Genomic DNA, 22,324 nt, shown 5'->3' with positions numbered 1-22,324 from the left:
CTCAAACAAAATGTCCTAGAACAAAATTTTCAAATGTAACTACTAGATTGTGATACAATACACTATTGGGTGAAGTTTGGTTGACTTCTGCGCAGCGGTTTGGGAGTTAACATCAAAATTACATTTCTCGGCCATATCGAATAGATCTCACTGTGAAAAGGCTTAAATGACTTTTTTAATTAAGTTTGATGATTGCGTTCAAACAAAATGTCCTAGAACAAAATTTTCAAATGTAACTACTTGATTGTGATACAATACACTATTGGGTGAAGTTTGGTTGACTTCTGCGCAGCGGTTTGGGAGTTAACATCAAAATTACATTTCTCGGCCATATCGCATAGATCTCACTGTGAAAAGGCTTAAATGGCTTTTTTGACCTAAGTTTGAGGATTGCGCTCAAACCAAATGTCCTAGAACGAAATTTTCAAATGTAACTACTAGAATGTGATACAATACACTATTGGGTGAAGTTTGGTTGACTTCTGCGCAGCGGTTTGGGAGTTAACATCAAAATTACATTTCTCGGCCATATCGCATAGATCTCACTGTGAAAAGGCTTAAATGGCTTTTTTGACCTAAGTTTGAGGATTGCGCTCAAATCAAATGTCCTAGAACCAAATTTCCACATGTAACTACTAGATTGTGATAAAATACACTAATGGGTGAAGTTTGGTTGACTTCTGCGCAGCGGTTCGGGAGTTAACATCAAAATTACATTTCTCGGCCATATCGCATAGATCTCACTGTGAAAAGGCTTAAATGACTTTTTTAATTAAGTTTGATGATTGCGCTCAAACAAAATTTCCTAGAACAAAATTTTCAAATGTAACTACTAGATTGTGATACAATACACTATTGGGTGAAGTTTGGTTGACTTCTGCGCAGCGGTTTGGGAGTGAACATCAAAATTACATTTCTCGGCCATATCGCATAGATCTCACTGTGAAAAGGCTTAAATGGCTTTTTTGACCTAAGTTTGAGTATTGCGCTCAAATCAAATGTCCTAGAACCAAATTTCCACATGTAACTACTAGATTGTGATAAAATACACTAATGGGTGAAGTTTGGTTGACTTCTGCGCAGCGGTTTGGGAGTTAACATCAAAATTACATTTCTCGGCCATATCGCATAGATCTCACTGTTAAAAGGCTTAAATGACTTTTTTAATTAAGTTTGATGATTGCGCTCAAACAAAATTTCCTAGAACAAAATTTTCAAATGTAACTACTAGATTGTGATACAATACACTATTGGGTGAAGTTTGGTTGACTTCTGCGCAGCGGTTTGGGAGTTAACATCAATATTACATTTCTCGGCCATATCGCATAGATCTCACTGTGAAAAGGCTTAAATGACTTTTTTAATTAAGTTTGATGATTGCGTTCAAACAAAATGTCCTAGAACAAAATTTTTAAATGTAACTACTAGATTGTGATACAATACACTATTGGGTGAAGTTTGGTTGACTTCTGCGCAGCGGTTTGGGAGTTAACATCAAAATTACATTTCTCGGCCATATCGCATAGATCTCACTGTGAAAAGGCTTAAATGGCTTTTTTGACCTAAGTTTGAGGATTGCGCTCAAATCAAATGTCCTAGAACCAAATTTCCACATGTAACTACTAGATTGTGATAAAATACACTAATGGGTGAAGTTTGGTTGACTTCTGCGCAGCGGTTTGGGAGTTAACATCAAAATTACATTTCTCGGCCATATCGCATAGATCTCACTGTGAAAAGGCTTAAATGACTTTTTTAATTAAGTTTGATGATTGCGTTCAAACAAAATGTCCTAGAACAAAATTTTCAAATGTAACTACTAGATTGTGATACAATACACTATTGGGTGAAGTTTGGTTGACTTCTGCGCAGCGGTTTGGGAGTTAACATCAAAATTACATTTCTCGGCCATATCGAATAGATCTCACTGTGAAAAGGCTTAAATGGCTTTTTTGACCTAAGTTTGAGGATTGCGCTCAAACCAAATGTCCTAGAACGAAATTTTCAAATGTAACTACTAGAATGTGATACAATACACTATTGGGTGAAGTTTGGTTGACTTCTGCGCAGCGGTTTGGGAGTTAACATCAAAATTACATTTCTCGGCCATATCGCATAGATCTCACTGTGAAAAGGCTTAAATGGCTTTTTTGACCTAAGTTTGAGGATTGCGCTCAAATCAAATGTCCTAGAACCAAATTTCCACATGTAACTACTAGATTGTGATAAAATACACTAATGGGTGAAGTTTGGTTGACTTCTGCGCAGCGGTTTGGGAGTTAACATCAAAATTACATTTCTCGGCCATATCGCATAGATCTCACTGTGAAAAGGCTTAAATGACTTTTTTAATTAAGTTTGATGATTGCGCTCAAACAAAATTTCCTAGAACAAAATTTTCAAATGTAACTACTAGATTGTGATACAATACACTATTGGGTGAAGTTTGGTTGACTTCTGCGCAGCGGTTTGGGAGTTAACATCAAAATTACATTTCTCGGCCATATCGCATAGATCTCACTGTGAAAAGGCTTAAATGGCTTTTTTGACCTAAGTTTGAGGATTGCGCTCAAACCAAATGTCCTAGAACGAAATTTTCAAATGTACCTACTAGAATGTGATACAATACACTATTGGGTGAAGTTTGGTTGACTTCTGCGCAGCGGTTTGGGAGTTAACATCAAAATTACATTTCTCGGCCATATCGCATAGATCTCACTGTGAATAGGCTTAAATGGCTTTTTTGACCTACGTTTGAGGATTGCGCTCAAATCAAATGTCCTAGAACCAAATTTCCATTTGTAACTACTAGATTGTGATAAAATACACTAATGGGTGAAGTTTGGTTGACTTCTGCGCAGCGGTTTGGGAGTTAACATCAAAATTACATTTCTCGGCCATATCGCATAGATCTCACTGTGAAAAGGCTTAAATGGCTTTTTTGACCTAAGTTTGAGGATTGCGCTCAAACAAAATGTCCTAGAACAAAATTTTCAAATGTAACTACTAGATTGTGATACAATACACTATTGGGTGAAGTTTGGTTGACTTCTGCGCAGCGGTTTGGGAGTTAACATCAAAATTACATTTCTCGGCCATATCGCATAGATCTCACTGTGAAAAGGCTTAAATGACTTTTTTAATTAAGTTTGATGATTGCGTTCAAACAAAATGTCCTAGAACAAAATTTTCAAATGTAACTACTAGATTGTGATACAATACACTATTGGGTGAAGTTTGGTTGACTTCTGCGCAGCGGTTTGGGAGTTAACATCAAAATTACATTTCTCGGCCATATCGCATAGATCTCACTGTGAAAAGGCTTAAATGGCTTTTTTGACCTAAGTTTGAGGATTGCGCTCAAACCAAATGTCCTAGAACGAAATTTTCAAATGTAACTACTAGAATGTGATACAATACACTAATGGGTGAAGTTTGGTTGACTTCTGCGCAGCGGTTTGGGAGTTAACATCAAAATTACATTTCTCGGCCATATCGCATAGATCTCACTGTGAAAAGGCTTAAATGACTTTTTTAATTAAGTTTGATGATTGCGCTCAAACAAAATTTCCTAGAACAAAATTTTCAAATGTAACTACTAGATTGTGATACAATACACTATTGGGTGAAGTTTGGTTGACTTCTGCGCAGCGGTTTGGGAGTGAACATCAAAATTACATTTCTCGGCCATATCGCATAGATCTCACTGTGAAAAGGCTTAAATGGCTTTTTTGACCTAAGTTTGAGGATTGCGCTCAAATCAAATGTCCTAGAACCAAATTTCCACATGTAACTACTAGATTGTGATAAAATACACTAATGGGTGAAGTTTGGTTGACTTCTGCGCAGCGGTTTGGGAGTTAACATCAAAATTACATTTCTCGGCCATATCGCATAGATCTCACTGTTAAAAGGCTTAAATGACTTTTTTAATTAAGTTTGATGATTGCGCTCAAACAAAATTTCCTAGAACAAAATTTTCAAATGTAACTACTAGATTGTGATACAATACACTATTGGGTGAAGTTTGGTTGACTTCTGCGCAGCGGTTTGGGAGTTAACATCAAAATTACATTTCTCGGCCATATCGCATAGATCTCACTGTGAAAAGGCTTAAATGACTTTTTTAATTAAGTTTGATGATTGCGTTCAAACAAAATGTCCTAGAACAAAATTTTCAAATGTAACTACTAGATTGTGATACAATACACTATTGGGTGAAGTTTGGTTGACTTCTGCGCAGCGGTTTGGGAGTGAACATCAAAATTACATTTCTCGGCCATATCGCATAGATCTCACTGTGAAAAGGCTTAAATGGCTTTTTTGACCTAAGTTTGAGTATTGCGCTCAAATCAAATGTCCTAGAACCAAATTTCCACATGTAACTACTAGATTGTGATAAAATACACTAATGGGTGAAGTTTGGTTGACTTCTGCGCAGCGGTTTGGGAGTTAACATCAAAATTACATTTCTCGGCCATATCGCATAGATCTCACTGTTAAAAGGCTTAAATGACTTTTTTAATTAAGTTTGATGATTGCGCTCAAACAAAATTTCCTAGAACAAAATTTTCAAATGTAACTACTAGATTGTGATACAATACACTATTGGGTGAAGTTTGGTTGACTTCTGCGCAGCGGTTTGGGAGTTAACATCAATATTACATTTCTCGGCCATATCGCATAGATCTCACTGTGAAAAGGCTTAAATGACTTTTTTAATTAAGTTTGATGATTGCGTTCAAACAAAATGTCCTAGAACAAAATTTTTAAATGTAACTACTAGATTGTGATACAATACACTATTGGGTGAAGTTTGGTTGACTTCTGCGCAGCGGTTTGGGAGTTAACATCAAAATTACATTTCTCGGCCATATCGCATAGATCTCACTGTGAAAAGGCTTAAATGGCTTTTTTGACCTAAGTTTGAGGATTGCGCTCAAATCAAATGTCCTAGAACCAAATTTCCACATGTAACTACTAGATTGTGATAAAATACACTAATGGGTGAAGTTTGGTTGACTTCTGCGCAGCGGTTTGGGAGTTAACATCAAAATTACATTTCTCGGCCATATCGCATAGATCTCACTGTGAAAAGGCTTAAATGACTTTTTTAATTAAGTTTGATGATTGCGTTCAAACAAAATGTCCTAGAACAAAATTTTCAAATGTAACTACTAGATTGTGATACAATACACTATTGGGTGAAGTTTGGTTGACTTCTGCGCAGCGGTTTGGGAGTTAACATCAAAATTACATTTCTCGGCCATATCGAATAGATCTCACTGTGAAAAGGCTTAAATGGCTTTTTTGACCTAAGTTTGAGGATTGCGCTCAAACCAAATGTCCTAGAACGAAATTTTCAAATGTAACTACTAGAATGTGATACAATACACTATTGGGTGAAGTTTGGTTGACTTCTGCGCAGCGGTTTGGGAGTTAACATCAAAATTACATTTCTCGGCCATATCGCATAGATCTCACTGTGAAAAGGCTTAAATGGCTTTTTTGACCTAAGTTTGAGGATTGCGCTCAAATCAAATGTCCTAGAACCAAATTTCCACATGTAACTACTAGATTGTGATAAAATACACTAATGGGTGAAGTTTGGTTGACTTCTGCGCAGCGGTTTGGGAGTTAACATCAAAATTACATTTCTCGGCCATATCGCATAGATCTCACTGTGAAAAGGCTTAAATGACTTTTTTAATTAAGTTTGATGATTGCGCTCAAACAAAATTTCCTAGAACAAAATTTTCAAATGTAACTACTAGATTGTGATACAATACACTATTGGGTGAAGTTTGGTTGACTTCTGCGCAGCGGTTTGGGAGTTAACATCAAAATTACATTTCTCGGCCATATCGCATAGATCTCACTGTGAAAAGGCTTAAATGGCTTTTTTGACCTAAGTTTGAGGATTGCGCTCAAACCAAATGTCCTAGAACGAAATTTTCAAATGTACCTACTAGAATGTGATACAATACACTATTGGGTGAAGTTTGGTTGACTTCTGCGCAGCGGTTTGGGAGTTAACATCAAAATTACATTTCTCGGCCATATCGCATAGATCTCACTGTGAATAGGCTTAAATGGCTTTTTTGACCTACGTTTGAGGATTGCGCTCAAATCAAATGTCCTAGAACCAAATTTCCATTTGTAACTACTAGATTGTGATAAAATACACTAATGGGTGAAGTTTGGTTGACTTCTGCGCAGCGGTTTGGGAGTTAACATCAAAATTACATTTCTCGGCCATATCGCATAGATCTCACTGTGAAAAGGCTTAAATGGCTTTTTTGACCTAAGTTTGAGGATTGCGCTCAAACAAAATGTCCTAGAACAAAATTTTCAAATGTAACTACTAGATTGTGATACAATACACTATTGGGTGAAGTTTGGTTGACTTCTGCGCAGCGGTTTGGGAGTTAACATCAAAATTACATTTCTCGGCCATATCGCATAGATCTCACTGTGAAAAGGCTTAAATGACTTTTTTAATTAAGTTTGATGATTGCGTTCAAACAAAATGTCCTAGAACAAAATTTTCAAATGTAACTACTAGATTGTGATACAATACACTATTGGGTGAAGTTTGGTTGACTTCTGCGCAGCGGTTTGGGAGTTAACATCAAAATTACATTTCTCGGCCATATCGCATAGATCTCACTGTGAAAAGGCTTAAATGGCTTTTTTGACCTAAGTTTGAGGATTGCGCTCAAACCAAATGTCCTAGAACGAAATTTTCAAATGTAACTACTAGAATGTGATACAATACACTAATGGGTGAAGTTTGGTTGACTTCTGCGCAGCGGTTTGGGAGTTAACATCAAAATTACATTTCTCGGCCATATCGCATAGATCTCACTGTGAAAAGGCTTAAATGACTTTTTTAATTAAGTTTGATGATTGCGCTCAAACAAAATTTCCTAGAACAAAATTTTCAAATGTAACTACTAGATTGTGATACAATACACTATTGGGTGAAGTTTGGTTGACTTCTGCGCAGCGGTTTGGGAGTGAACATCAAAATTACATTTCTCGGCCATATCGCATAGATCTCACTGTGAAAAGGCTTAAATGGCTTTTTTGACCTAAGTTTGAGGATTGCGCTCAAATCAAATGTCCTAGAACCAAATTTCCACATGTAACTACTAGATTGTGATAAAATACACTAATGGGTGAAGTTTGGTTGACTTCTGCGCAGCGGTTTGGGAGTTAACATCAAAATTACATTTCTCGGCCATATCGCATAGATCTCACTGTTAAAAGGCTTAAATGACTTTTTTAATTAAGTTTGATGATTGCGCTCAAACAAAATTTCCTAGAACAAAATTTTCAAATGTAACTACTAGATTGTGATACAATACACTATTGGGTGAAGTTTGGTTGACTTCTGCGCAGCGGTTTGGGAGTTAACATCAATATTACATTTCTCGGCCATATCGCATAGATCTCACTGTGAAAAGGCTTAAATGACTTTTTTAATTAAGTTTGATGATTGCGTTCAAACAAAATGTCCTAGAACAAAATTTTTAAATGTAACTACTAGATTGTGATACAATACACTATTGGGTGAAGTTTGGTTGACTTCTGCGCAGCGGTTTGGGAGTTAACATCAAAATTACATTTCTCGGCCATATCGCATAGATCTCACTGTGAAAAGGCTTAAATGGCTTTTTTGACCTAAGTTTGAGGATTGCGCTCAAATCAAATGTCCTAGAACCAAATTTCCACATGTAACTACTAGATTGTGATAAAATACACTAATGGGTGAAGTTTGGTTGACTTCTGCGCAGCGGTTTGGGAGTTAACATCAAAATTACATTTCTCGGCCATATCGCATAGATCTCACTGTGAAAAGGCTTAAATGACTTTTTTAATTAAGTTTGATGATTGCGTTCAAACAAAATGTCCTAGAACAAAATTTTCAAATGTAACTACTAGATTGTGATACAATACACTATTGGGTGAAGTTTGGTTGACTTCTGCGCAGCGGTTTGGGAGTTAACATCAAAATTACATTTCTCGGCCATATCGCATAGATCTCACTGTGAAAAGGCTTAAATGGCTTTTTTGACCTAAGTTTAATAATTGCGCTCAAACCAAATGTCCTTGAACGAAATTTTAAAATGTAACTACTAGAATGTGATACAATACACTATTGGGTGAAGTTTGGTTGACTTCTGCGCAGCGGTTTGGGAGTTAACATCAAAATTACATTTCTCGGCCATATCGCATAGATCTCACTGTGAAAAGGCTTAAATGGCTTTTTTGACCTAAGTTTAATAATTGCGCTCAAACCAAATGTCCTTGAACGAAATTTTAAAATGTAACTACTAGAATGTGATACAATACACTATTGGGTGAAGTTTGGTTGACTTCTGCGCAGCGGTTTGGGAGTTAACATCAAAATTACATTTCTCGGCCATATCGCATAGATCTCACTGTGAAAAGGCTTAAATGGCTTTTTTGACCTAAGTTTGAGGATTGCGCTCAAATCAAATGTCCTAGAACCAAATTTTCACATGTAACTACTAGATTGTGATACAATACACTAATGGGTGAAGTTTGGTTGACTTCTGCGCAGCGGTTTGGGAGTTAACATCAAAATTACATTTCTCGGCCATATCGCATAGATCTCACTGTGAAAAGGCTTAAATGGCTTTTTTGACCTAAGTTTGAGGATTGCGCTCAAACAAAATGTCCTAGAACAAAATTTTCAAATGTAACTACTAGATTGTGATACAATACACTATTGGGTGAAGTTTGGTTGACTTCTGCGCAGCGGTTTGGGAGTTAACATCAAAATTACATTTCTCGGCCATATCGAATAGATCTCACTGTGAAAAGGCTTAAATGACTTTTTTAATTAAGTTTGATGATTGCGTTCAAACAAAATGTCCTAGAACAAAATTTTCAAATGTAACTACTAGATTGTGATACAATACACTATTGGGTGAAGTTTGGTTGACTTCTGCGCAGCGGTTTGGGAGTTAACATCAAAATTACATTTCTCGGCCATATCGCATAGATCTCACTGTGAAAAGGCTTAAATGGCTTTTTTGACCTAAGTTTGAGGATTGCGCTCAAACCAAATGTCCTAGAACGAAATTTTCAAATGTAACTACTAGAATGTGATACAATACACTATTGGGTGAAGTTTGGTTGACTTCTGCGCAGCGGTTTGGGAGTTAACATCAAAATTACATTTCTCGGCCATATCGCATAGATCTCACTGTGAAAAGGCTTAAATGGCTTTTTTGACCTAAGTTTGAGGATTGCGCTCAAATCAAATGTCCTAGAACCAAATTTCCACATGTAACTACTAGATTGTGATAAAATACACTAATGGGTGAAGTTTGGTTGACTTCTGCGCAGCGGTTCGGGAGTTAACATCAAAATTACATTTCTCGGCCATATCGCATAGATCTCACTGTGAAAAGGCTTAAATGACTTTTTTAATTAAGTTTGATGATTGCGCTCAAACAAAATTTCCTAGAACAAAATTTTCAAATGTAACTACTAGATTGTGATACAATACACTATTGGGTGAAGTTTGGTTGACTTCTGCGCAGCGGTTTGGGAGTGAACATCAAAATTACATTTCTCGGCCATATCGCATAGATCTCACTGTGAAAAGGCTTAAATGGCTTTTTTGACCTAAGTTTGAGTATTGCGCTCAAATCAAATGTCCTAGAACCAAATTTCCACATGTAACTACTAGATTGTGATAAAATACACTAATGGGTGAAGTTTGGTTGACTTCTGCGCAGCGGTTTGGGAGTTAACATCAAAATTACATTTCTCGGCCATATCGCATAGATCTCACTGTGAAAAGGCTTAAATGACTTTTTTAATTAAGTTTGATGATTGCGTTCAAACAAAATGTCCTAGAACAAAATTTTTAAATGTAACTACTAGATTGTGATACAATACACTATTGGGTGAAGTTTGGTTGACTTCTGCGCAGCGGTTTGGGAGTTAACATCAAAATTACATTTCTCGGCCATATCGCATAGATCTCACTGTGAAAAGGCTTAAATGGCTTTTTTGACCTAAGTTTGAGGATTGCGCTCAAATCAAATGTCCTAGAACCAAATTTCCACATGTAACTACTAGATTGTGATAAAATACACTAATGGGTGAAGTTTGGTTGACTTCTGCGCAGCGGTTTGGGAGTTAACATCAAAATTACATTTCTCGGCCATATCGCATAGATCTCACTGTGAAAAGGCTTAAATGACTTTTTTAATTAAGTTTGATGATTGCGCTCAAACAAAATTTCCTAGAACAAAATTTTCAAATGTAACTACTAGATTGTGATACAATACACTATTGGGTGAAGTTTGGTTGACTTCTGCGCAGCGGTTTGGGAGTTAACATCAAAATTACATTTCTCGGCCATATCGCATAGATCTCACTGTGAAAAGGCTTAAATGACTTTTTTAATTAAGTTTGATGATTGCGTTCAAACAAAATGTCCTAGAACCAAATTTCCACATGTAACTACTAGAATGTGATACAATACACTATTGGGTGAAGTTTGGTTGACTTCTGCGCAGCGGTTTGGGAGTTAACATCAAAATTACATTTCTCGGCCATATCGCATAGATCTCACTGTGAAAAGGCTTAAATGACTTTTTTAATTAAGTTTGATGATTGCGCTCAAACAAAATTTCCTAGAACAAAATTTTCAAATGTAACTACTAGATTGTGATACAATACACTATTGGGTGAAGTTTGGTTGACTTCTGCGCAGCGGTTTGGGAGTTAACATCAAAATTACATTTCTCGGCCATATCGCATAGATCTCACTGTGAAAAGGCTTAAATGGCTTTTTTGACCTAAGTTTGAGGATTGCGCTCAAATCAAATGTCCTATAACCAAATTTCCACATGTAACTACTAGATTGTGATACAATACACTAATGGGTGAAGTTTGGTTGACTTCTGCGCAGCGGTTTGGGAGTTAACATCAAAATTACATTTCTCGGCCATATCGCATAGATCTCACTGTGAAAAGGCTTAAATGACTTTTTTAATTAAGTTTGATGATTGCGTTCAAACAAAATGTCCTAGAACAAAATTTTTTTAATTGTAACTACTAGATTGTGATACAATACACTATTGGGTGAAGTTTGGTTGACTTCTGCGCAGCGGTTTGGGAGTTAACATCAAAATTACATTTCTCGGCCATATCGCATAGATCTCACTGTGAAAAGGCTTAAATGGCTTTTTTGACCTAAGTTTGAGGATTGCGCTCAAATCAAATGTCCTAGAACCAAATTTCCACATGTAACTACTAGATTGTGATAAAATACACTAATGGGTGAAGTTTGGTTGACTTCTGCGCAGCGGTTTGGGAGTTAACATCAAAATTACATTTCTCGGCCATATCGCATAGATCTCACTGTGAAAAGGCTTAAATGACTTTTTTAATTAAGTTTGATGATTGCGCTCAAACAAAATTTTCTAGAACAAAATTTTCAAATGTAACTACTAGATTGTGATACAATACACTATTGGGTGAAGTTTGGTTGACTTCTGCGCAGCGGTTTGGGAGTTACATCAAAATTACATTTCTCGGCCATATCGCATAGATCTCACTGTGAAAAGGCTTAAATGACTTTTTTAATTAAGTTTGATGATTGCGTTCAAACAAAATGTCCTAGAACAAAATTTTCAAATGTAACTACTAGATTGTGATACAATACACTATTGGGTGAAGTTTGGTTGACTTCTGCGCAGCGGTTTGGGAGTTAACATCAAAATTACATTTCTCGGCCATATCGCATAGATCTCACTGTGAAAAGGCTTAAATGGCTTTTTTGACCTAAGTTTGAGGATTGCGCTCAAATCAAATGTCCTAGAACCAAATTTCCACATGTAACTACTAGATTGTGATAAAATACACTAATGGGTGAAGTTTGGTTGACTTCTGCGCAGCGGTTTGGGAGTTAACATCAAAATTACATTTCTCGGCCATATCGCATAGATCTCACTGTGAAAAGGCTTAAATGACTTTTTTAATTAAGTTTGATGATTGCGCTCAAACAAAATTTCCTAGAACAAAATTTTCAAATGTAACTACTAGATTGTGATACAATACACTATTGGGTGAAGTTTGGTTGACTTCTGCGCAGCGGTTTGGGAGTTAACATCAAAATTACATTTCTCGGCCATATCGCATAGATCTCACTGTGAAAAGGCTTAAATGGCTTTTTTGACCTAAGTTTGAGGATTGCGCTCAAATCAAATGTCCTATAACCAAATTTCCACACGTAACTACTAGATTGTGATACAATACACTAATGGGTGAAGTTTGGTTGACTTCTGCGCAGCGGTTTGGGAGTTAACATCAAAATTACATTTCTCGGCCATATCGCATAGATCTCACTGTGAAAAGGCTTAAATGACTTTTTTAATTAAGTTTGATGATTGCGTTCAAACAAAATGTCCTAGAACAAAATTTTTAAATGTAACTACTAGATTGTGATACAATACACTATTGGGTGAAGTTTGGTTGACTTCTGCGCAGCGGTTTGGGAGTTAACATCAAAATTACATTTCTCGGCCATATCGCATAGATCTCACTGTGAAAAGGCTTAAATGGCTTTTTTGACCTAAGTTTGAGGATTGCGTTCAAACAAAATGTCCTAGAACAAAATTTTTAAATGTAACTACTAGATTGTGATACAATACACTATTGGGTGAAGTTTGGTTGACTTCTGCGCAGCGGTTTGGGAGTTAACATCAAAATTACATTTCTCGGCCATATCGCATAGATCTCACTGTGAAAAGGCTTAAATGGCTTTTTTGACCTAAGTTTGAGGATTGCGCTCAAATCAAATGTCCTAGAACCAAATTTCCACATGTAACTACTAGATTGTGATAAAATACACTAATGGGTGAAGTTTGGTTGACTTCTGCGCAGCGGTTTGGGAGTTAACATCAAAATTACATTTCTCGGCCATATCGCATAGATCTCACTGTGAAAAGGCTTAAATGACTTTTTTAATTAAGTTTGATGATTGCGCTCAAACAAAATTTCCTAGAACAAAATTTTCAAATGTAACTACTAGATTGTGATACAATACACTATTGGGTGAAGTTTGGTTGACTTCTGCGCAGCGGTTTGGGAGTTAACATCAAAATTACATTTCTCGGCCATATCGCATAGATCTCCCTGTGAAAAGGCTTAAATGACTTTTTTAATTAAGTTTGATGATTGCGTTCAAACAAAATGTCCTAGAACAAAATTTTCAAATGTAACTACTAGAATGTGATACAATACACTATTGGGTGAAGTTTGGTTGACTTCTGCGCAGCGGTTTGGGAGTTAACATCAAAATTACATTTCTCGGCCATATCGCATAGATCTCACTGTGAAAAGGCTTAAATGGCTTTTTTGACCTAAGTTTGAGGATTGCGCTCAAATCAAATGTCCTATAACCAAATTTCCACACGTAACTACTAGATTGTGATACAATACACTAATGGGTGAAGTTTGGTTGACTTCTGCGCAGCGGTTTGGGAGTTAACATCAAAATTACATTTCTCGGCCATATCGCATAGATCTCACTGTGAAAAGGCTTAAATGACTTTTTTAATTAAGTTTGATGATTGCGTTCAAACAAAATGTCCTAGAACAAAATTTTTAAATGTAACTACTAGATTGTGATACAATACACTATTGGGTGAAGTTTGGTTGACTTCTGCGCAGCGGTTTGGGAGTTAACATCAAAATTACATTTCTCGGCCATATCGCATAGATCTCACTGTGAAAAGGCTTAAATGGCTTTTTTGACCTAAGTTTGAGGATTGCGCTCAAATCAAATGTCCTAGAACCAAATTTCCACATGTAACTACTAGATTGTGATAAAATACACTAATGGGTGAAGTTTGGTTGACTTCTGCGCAGCGGTTTGGGAGTTAACATCAAAATTACATTTCTCGGCCATATCGCATAGATCTCACTGTGAAAAGGCTTAAATGACTTTTTTAATTAAGTTTGATGATTGCGCTCAAACAAAATTTCCTAGAACAAAATTTTCAAATGTAACTACTAGATTGTGATACAATACACTATTGGGTGAAGTTTGGTTGACTTCTGCGCAGCGGTTTGGGAGTTAACATCAAAATTACATTTCTCGGCCATATCGCATAGATCTCACTGTGAAAAGGCTTAAATGACTTTTTTAATTAAGTTTGATGATTGCGTTCAAACAAAATGTCCTAGAACAAAATTTTCAAATGTAACTACTAGAATGTGATACAATACACTATTGGGTGAAGTTTGGTTGACTTCTGCGCAGCGGTTTGGGAGTTAACATCAAAATTACATTTCTCGGCCATATCGCATAGATCTCACTGTGAAAAGGCTTAAATGGCTTTTTTGACCTAAGTTTGAGGATTGCGCTCAAATCAAATGTCCTATAACCAAATTTCCACATGTAACTACTAGATTGTGATAAAATACACTAATGGGTGAAGTTTGGTTGACTTCTGCGCAGCGGTTTGGGAGTTAACATCAAAATTACATTTCTCGGCCATATCGCATAGATCTCACTGTGAAAAGGCTTAAATGACTTTTTTAATTAAGTTTGATGATTGCGTTCAAACAAAATGTCCTAGAACAAAATTTTTAAATGTAACTACTAGATTGTGATACAATACACTATTGGGTGAAGTTTGGTTGACTTCTGCGCAGCGGTTTGGGAGTTAACATCAAAATTACATTTCTCGGCCATATCGCATAGATCTCACTGTGAAAAGGCTTAAATGGCTTTTTTGACCTAAGTTTGAGGATTGCGCTCAAATCAAATGTCCTAGAACCAAATTTCCACATGTAACTACTAGATTGTGATAAAATACACTAATGGGTGAAGTTTGGTTGACTTCTGCGCAGCGGTTTGGGAGTTAACATCAAAATTACATTTCTCGGCCATATCGCATAGATCTCACTGTGAAAAGGCTTAAATGACTTTTTTAATTAAGTTTGATGATTGCGCTCAAACAAAATTTCCTAGAACAAAATTTTCAAATGTAACTACTAGATTGTGATACAATACACTATTGGGTGAAGTTTGGTTGACTTCTGCGCAGCGGTTTGGGAGTTACATCAAAATTACATTTCTCGGCCATATCGCATAGATCTCACTGTGAAAAGGCTTAAATGACTTTTTTAATTAAGTTTGATGATTGCGTTCAAACAAAATGTCCTAGAACAAAATTTTCAAATGTAACTACTAGATTGTGATACAATACACTATTGGGTGAAGTTTGGTTGACTTCTGCGCAGCGGTTTGGGAGTTAACATCAAAATTACATTTCTCGGCCATATCGCATAGATCTCACTGTGAAAAGGCTTAAATGACTTTTTTAATTAAGTTTGATGATTGCGTTCAAACAAAATGTCCTAGAACAAAATTTTCAAATGTAACTACTAGATTGTGATACAATACACTATTGGGTGAAGTTTGGTTGACTTCTGCGCAGCGGTTTGGGAGTTAACATCAAAATTACATTTCTCGGCCATATCGCATAGATCTCACTGTGAAAAGGCTTAAATGGCTTTTTTGACCTAAGTTTGAGGATTGCGCTCAAATCAAATGTCCTATAACCAAATTTCTACACGTAACTACTAGATTGTGATACAATACACTAATGGGTGAAGTTTGGTTGACTTCTGCGCAGCGGTTTGGGAGTTAACATCAAAATTACATTTCTCGGCCATATCGCATAGATCTCACTGTGAAAAGGCTTAAATGACTTTTTTAATTAAGTTTGATGATTGCGTTCAAACAAAATGTCCTAGAACAAAATTTTCAAATGTAACTACTAGATTGTGATACAATACACTATTGGGTGAAGTTTGGTTGACTTCTGCGCAGCGGTTTGGGAGTTAACATCAAAATTACATTTCTCGGCCATATCGCATAGATCTCACTGTGAAAAGGCTTAAATGGCTTTTTTGACCTAAGTTTGAGGATTGCGCTCAAATCAAATGTCCTATAACCAAATTTCCACACGTAACTACTAGATTGTGATACAATACACTAATGGGTGAAGTTTGGTTGACTTCTGCGCAGCGGTTTGGGAGTTAACATCAAAATTACATTTCTCGGCCATATCGCATAGATCTCACTGTGAAAAGGCTTAAATGACTTTTTTAATTAAGTTTGATGATTGCGTTCAAACAAAATGTCCTAGAACAAAATTTTTAAATGTAACTACTAGATTGTGATACAATACACTATTGGGTGAAGTTTGGTTGACTTCTGCGCAGCGGTTTGGGAGTTAACATAAAAATTACATTTCTCGGCCATATCGCATAGATCTCACTGTGAAAAGGCTTAAATGGCTTTTTTGACCTAAGTTTGAGGATTGCGCTCAAATCAAATGTCCTAGAACCAAATTTCCACATGTAACTACTAGATTGTGATAAAATACACTAATGGGTGAAGTTTGGTTGACTTCTGCGCAGCGGTTTGGGAGTTAACATCAAAATTACATTTCTCGGCCATATCGCATAGATCTCACTGTGAAAAGGCTTAAATGACTTTTTTAATTAAGTTTGATGATTGCGCTCAAACAAAATTTCCTAGAACAAAATTTTCAAATGTAACTACTAGATTGTGATACAATACACTATTGGGTGAAGTTTGGTTGACTTCTGCGCAGCGGTTTGGGAGTTAACATCAAAATTACATTTCTCGGCCATATCGCATAGATCTCACTGTGAAAAGGCTTAAATGACTTTTTTAATTAAGTTTGAGGATTGCGTTCAAACAAAATGTCCTAGAACAAAATTTTTAAATGTAACTACTAGATTGTGATACAATACACTATTGGGTGAAGTTTGGTTGACTTCTGCGCAGCGGTTTGGGAGTTAACATCAAAATTACATTTCTCGGCCATATCGCATAGATCTCACTGTGAAAAGGCTTAAATGGCTTTTTTGACCTAAGTTTGAGGATTGCGCTCAAATCAAATGTCCTAGAACCAAATTTCCACATGTAACTACTAGATTGTGATAAAATACACTAATGGGTGAAGTTTGGTTGACTTCTGCGCAGCGGTTTGGGAGTTAACATCAAAATTACATTTCTCGGCCATATCGCATAGATCTCACTGTGAAAAGGCTTAAATGACTTTTTTAATTAAGTTTGATGATTGCGCTCAGACAAAATGTCCTAGAACAAAATTTTCAAATGTAACTACTAGAATGTGATACAATACACTATTGGGTGAAGTTTGGTTGACTTCTGCGCAGCGGTTTGGGAGTTAACATCAAAATTACATTTCTCGGCCATATCGCATAGATCTCACTGTGAAAAGGCTTAAATGGCTTTTTTGACCTAAGTTTGAGGATTGCGCTCAAATCAAATGTCCTATAACCAAATTTCCACATGTAACTACTAGATTGTGATAAAATACACTAATGGGTGAAGTTTGGTTGACTTCTGCGCAGCGGTTTGGGAGTTAACATCAAAATTACATTTCTCGGCCATATCGCATAGATCTCACTGTGAAAAGGCTTAAATGACTTTTTTAATTAAGTTTGATGATTGCGTTCAAACAAAATGTCCTAGAACAAAATTTTTAAATGTAACTACTAGATTGTGATACAATACACTATTGGGTGAAGTTTGGTTGACTTCTGCGCAGCGGTTTGGGAGTTAACATCAAAATTACATTTCTCGGCCATATCGCATAGATCTCACTGTGAAAAGGCTTAAATGGCTTTTTTGACCTAAGTTTGAGGATTGCGCTCAAATCAAATGTCCTAGAACCAAATTTCCACATGTAACTACTAGATTGTGATAAAATACACTAATGGGTGAAGTTTGGTTGACTTCTGCGCAGCGGTTTGGGAGTTAACATCAAAATTACATTTCTCGGCCATATCGCATAGATCTCACTGTGAAAAGGCTTAAATGACTTTTTTAATTAAGTTTGATGATTGCGCTCAAACAAAATTTCCTAGAACAAAATTTTCAAATGTAACTACTAGATTGTGATACAATACACTATTGGGTGAAGTTTGGTTGACTTCTGCGCAGCGGTTTGGGAGTTACATCAAAATTACATTTCTCGGCCATATCGCATAGATCTCACTGTGAAAAGGCTTAAATGACTTTTTTAATTAAGTTTGATGATTGCGTTCAAACAAAATGTCCTAGAACAAAATTTTCAAATGTAACTACTAGATTGTGATACAATACACTATTGGGTGAAGTTTGGTTGACTTCTGCGCAGCGGTTTGGGAGTTAACATCAAAATTACATTTCTCGGCCATATCGCATAGATCTCACTGTGAAAAGGCTTAAATGACTTTTTTAATTAAGTTTGATGATTGCGTTCAAACAAAATGTCCTAGAACAAAATTTTCAAATGTAACTACTAGATTGTGATACAATACACTATTGGGTGAAGTTTGGTTGACTTCTGCGCAGCGGTTTGGGAGTTAACATCAAAATTACATTTCTCGGCCATATCGCATAGATCTCACTGTGAAAAGGCTTAAATGGCTTTTTTGACCTAAGTTTGAGGATTGCGCTCAAATCAAATGTCCTATAACCAAATTTCCACACGTAACTACTAGATTGTGATACAATACACTAATGGGTGAAGTTTGGTTGACTTCTGCGCAGCGGTTTGGGAGTTAACATCAAAATTACATTTCTCGGCCATATCGCATAGATCTCACTGTGAAAAGGCTTAAATGACTTTTTTAATTAAGTTTGATGATTGCGTTCAAACAAAATGTCCTAGAACAAAATTTTCAAATGTAACTACTAGATTGTGATACAATACACTATTGGGTGAAGTTTGGTTGACTTCTGCGCAGCGGTTTGGGAGTTAACATCAAAATTACATTTCTCGGCCATATCGCATAGATCTCACTGTGAAAAGGCTTAAATGGCTTTTTTGACCTAAGTTTGAGGATTGCGCTCAAATCAAATGTCCTATAACCAAATTTCCACACGTAACTACTAGATTGTGATACAATACACTATTGGGTGAAGTTTGGTTGACTTCTGCGCAGCGGTTTGGGAGTTAACATCAAAATTACATTTCTCGGCCATATCGCATAGATCTCACTGTGAAAAGGCTTAAATGACTTTTTTAATTAAGTTTGATGATTGCGCTCAAACAAAATTTCCTAGAACAAAATTTTCAAATGTAACTACTAGATTGTGATACAATACACTATTGGGTGAAGTTTGGTTGACTTCTGCGCAGCGGTTTGGGAGTTAACATCAAAATTACATTTCTCGGCCATATCGCATAGATCTCACTGTGAAAAGGCTTAAATGACTTTTTTAATTAAGTTTGATGATTGCGCTCAAACAAAATTTCCTAGAACAAAATTTTCAAATGTAACTACTAGATTGTGATACAATACACTATTGGGTGAAGTTTGGTTGACTTCTGCGCAGCGGTTTGGGAGTTAACATCAAAATTACATTTCTCGGCCATATCGCATAGATCTCACTGTGAAAAGGCTTAAATGGCTTTTTTGACCTAAGTTTGAGGATTGCGCTCAAATCAAATGTCCTATAACCAAATTTCCACATGTAACTACTAGATTGTGATACAATACACTAATGGGTGAAGTTTGGTTGACTTCTGCGCAGCGGTTTGGGAGTTAACATCAAAATTACATTTCTCGGCCATATCGCATAGATCTCACTGTGAAAAGGCTTAAATGACTTTTTTAATTAAGTTTGATGATTGCGTTCAAACAAAATGTCCTAGAACAAAATTTTTTTAATTGTAACTACTAGATTGTGATACAATACACTATTGGGTGAAGTTTGGTTGACTTCTGCGCAGCGGTTTGGGAGTTAACATCAAAATTACATTTCTCGGCCATATCGCATAGATCTCACTGTGAAAAGGCTTAAATGGCTTTTTTGACCTAAGTTTGAGGATTGCGCTCAAATCAAATGTCCTAGAACCAAATTTCCACATGTAACTACTAGATTGTGATAAAATACACTAATGGGTGAAGTTTGGTTGACTTCTGCGCAGCGGTTTGGGAGTTAACATCAAAATTACATTTCTCGGCCATATCGCATAGATCTCACTGTGAAAAGGCTTAAATGACTTTTTTAATTAAGTTTGATGATTGCGCTCAAACAAAATTTCCTAGAACAAAATTTTCAAATGTAACTACTAGATTGTGATACAATACACTATTGGGTGAAGTTTGGTTGACTTCTGCGCAGCGGTTTGGGAGTTACATCAAAATTACATTTCTCGGCCATATCGCATAGATCTCACTGTGAAAAGGCTTAAATGACTTTTTTAATTAAGTTTGATGATTGCGTTCAAACAAAATGTCCTAGAACAAAATTTTCAAATGTAACTACTAGATTGTGATACAATACACTATTGGGTGAAGTTTGGTTGACTTCTGCGCAGCGGTTTGGGAGTTAACATCAAAATTACATTTCTCGGCCATATCGCATAGATCTCACTGTGAAAAGGCTTAAATGGCTTTTTTGACCTAAGTTTGAGGATTGCGCTCAAATCAAATGTCCTAGAACCAAATTTCCACATGTAACTACTAGATTGTGATAAAATACACTAATGGGTGAAGTTTGGTTGACTTCTGCGCAGCGGTTTGGGAGTTAACATCAAAATTACATTTCTCGGCCATATCGCATAGATCTCACTGTGAAAAGGCTTAAATGACTTTTTTAATTAAGTTTGATGATTGCGCTCAAACAAAATTTCCTAGAACAAAATTTTCAAATGTAACTACTAGATTGTGATACAATACACTATTGGGTGAAGTTTGGTTGACTTCTGCGCAGCGGTTTGGGAGTTAACATCAAAATTACATTTCTCGGCCATATCGCATAGATCTCACTGTGAAAAGGCTTAAATGACTTTTTTAATTAAGTTTGAGGATTGCGTTCAAACAAAATGTCCTAGAACAAAATTTTTAAATGTAACTACTAGATTGTGATACAATACACTATTGGGTGAAGTTTGGTTGACTTCTGCGCAGCGGTTTGGGAGTTAACATCAAAATTACATTTCTCGGCCATATCGCATAGATCTCACTGTGAAAAGGCTTAAATGGCTTTTTTGACCTAAGTTTGAGGATTGCGCTCAAATCAAATGTCCTAGAACCAAATTTCCACATGTAACTACTAGATTGTGATAAAATACACTAATGGGTGAAGTTTGGTTGACTTCTGCGCAGCGGTTTGGGAGTTAACATCAAAATTACATTTCTCGGCCATATCGCATAGATCTCACTGTGAAAAGGCTTAAATGACTTTTTTAATTAAGTTTGATGATTGCGCTCAAACAAAATGTCCTAGAACAAAATTTTCAAATGTAACTACTAGAATGTGATACAATACACTATTGGGTGAAGTTTGGTTGACTTCTGCGCAGCGGTTTGGGAGTTAACATCAAAATTACATTTCTCGGCCATATCGCATAGATCTCACTGTGAAAAGGCTTAAATGGCTTTTTTGACCTAAGTTTGAGGATTGCGCTCAAATCAAATGTCCTATAACCAAATTTCCACATGTAACTACTAGATTGTGATAAAATACACTAATGGGTGAAGTTTGGTTGACTTCTGCGCAGCGGTTTGGGAGTTAACATCAAAATTACATTTCTCGGCCATATCGCATAGATCTCACTGTGAAAAGGCTTAAATGACTTTTTTAATTAAGTTTGATGATTGCGTTCAAACAAAATGTCCTAGAACAAAATTTTTAAATGTAACTACTAGATTGTGATACAATACACTATTGGGTGAAGTTTGGTTGACTTCTGCGCAGCGGTTTGGGAGTTAACATCAAAATTACATTTCTCGGCCATATCGCATAGATCTCACTGTGAAAAGGCTTAAATGGCTTTTTTGACCTAAGTTTGAGGATTGCGCTCAAATCAAATGTCCTAGAACCAAATTTCCACATGTAACTACTAGATTGTGATATAATACACTAATGGGTGAAGTTTGGTTGACTTCTGCGCAGCGGTTTGGGAGTTAACATCAAAATTACATTTCTCGGCCATATCGCATAGATCTCACTGTGAAAAGGCTTAAATGACTTTTTTAATTAAGTTTGATGATTGCGCTCAAACAAAATTTCCTAGAACAAAATTTTCAAATGTAACTACTAGATTGTGATACAATACACTATTGGGTGAAGTTTGGTTGACTTCTGCGCAGCGGTTTGGGAGTTACATCAAAATTACATTTCTCGGCCATATCGCATAGATCTCACTGTGAAAAGGCTTAAATGACTTTTTTAATTAAGTTTGATGATTGCGTTCAAACAAAA

The sequence above is a fragment of the Corythoichthys intestinalis genome, chromosome 7, assembly GCF_030265065.1.
Source record: "Corythoichthys intestinalis isolate RoL2023-P3 chromosome 7, ASM3026506v1, whole genome shotgun sequence".
NCBI classification, from domain to species: domain Eukaryota; kingdom Metazoa; phylum Chordata; class Actinopteri; order Syngnathiformes; family Syngnathidae; genus Corythoichthys; species Corythoichthys intestinalis.
Note: the sequence above shows the minus strand (reverse complement) of the source record.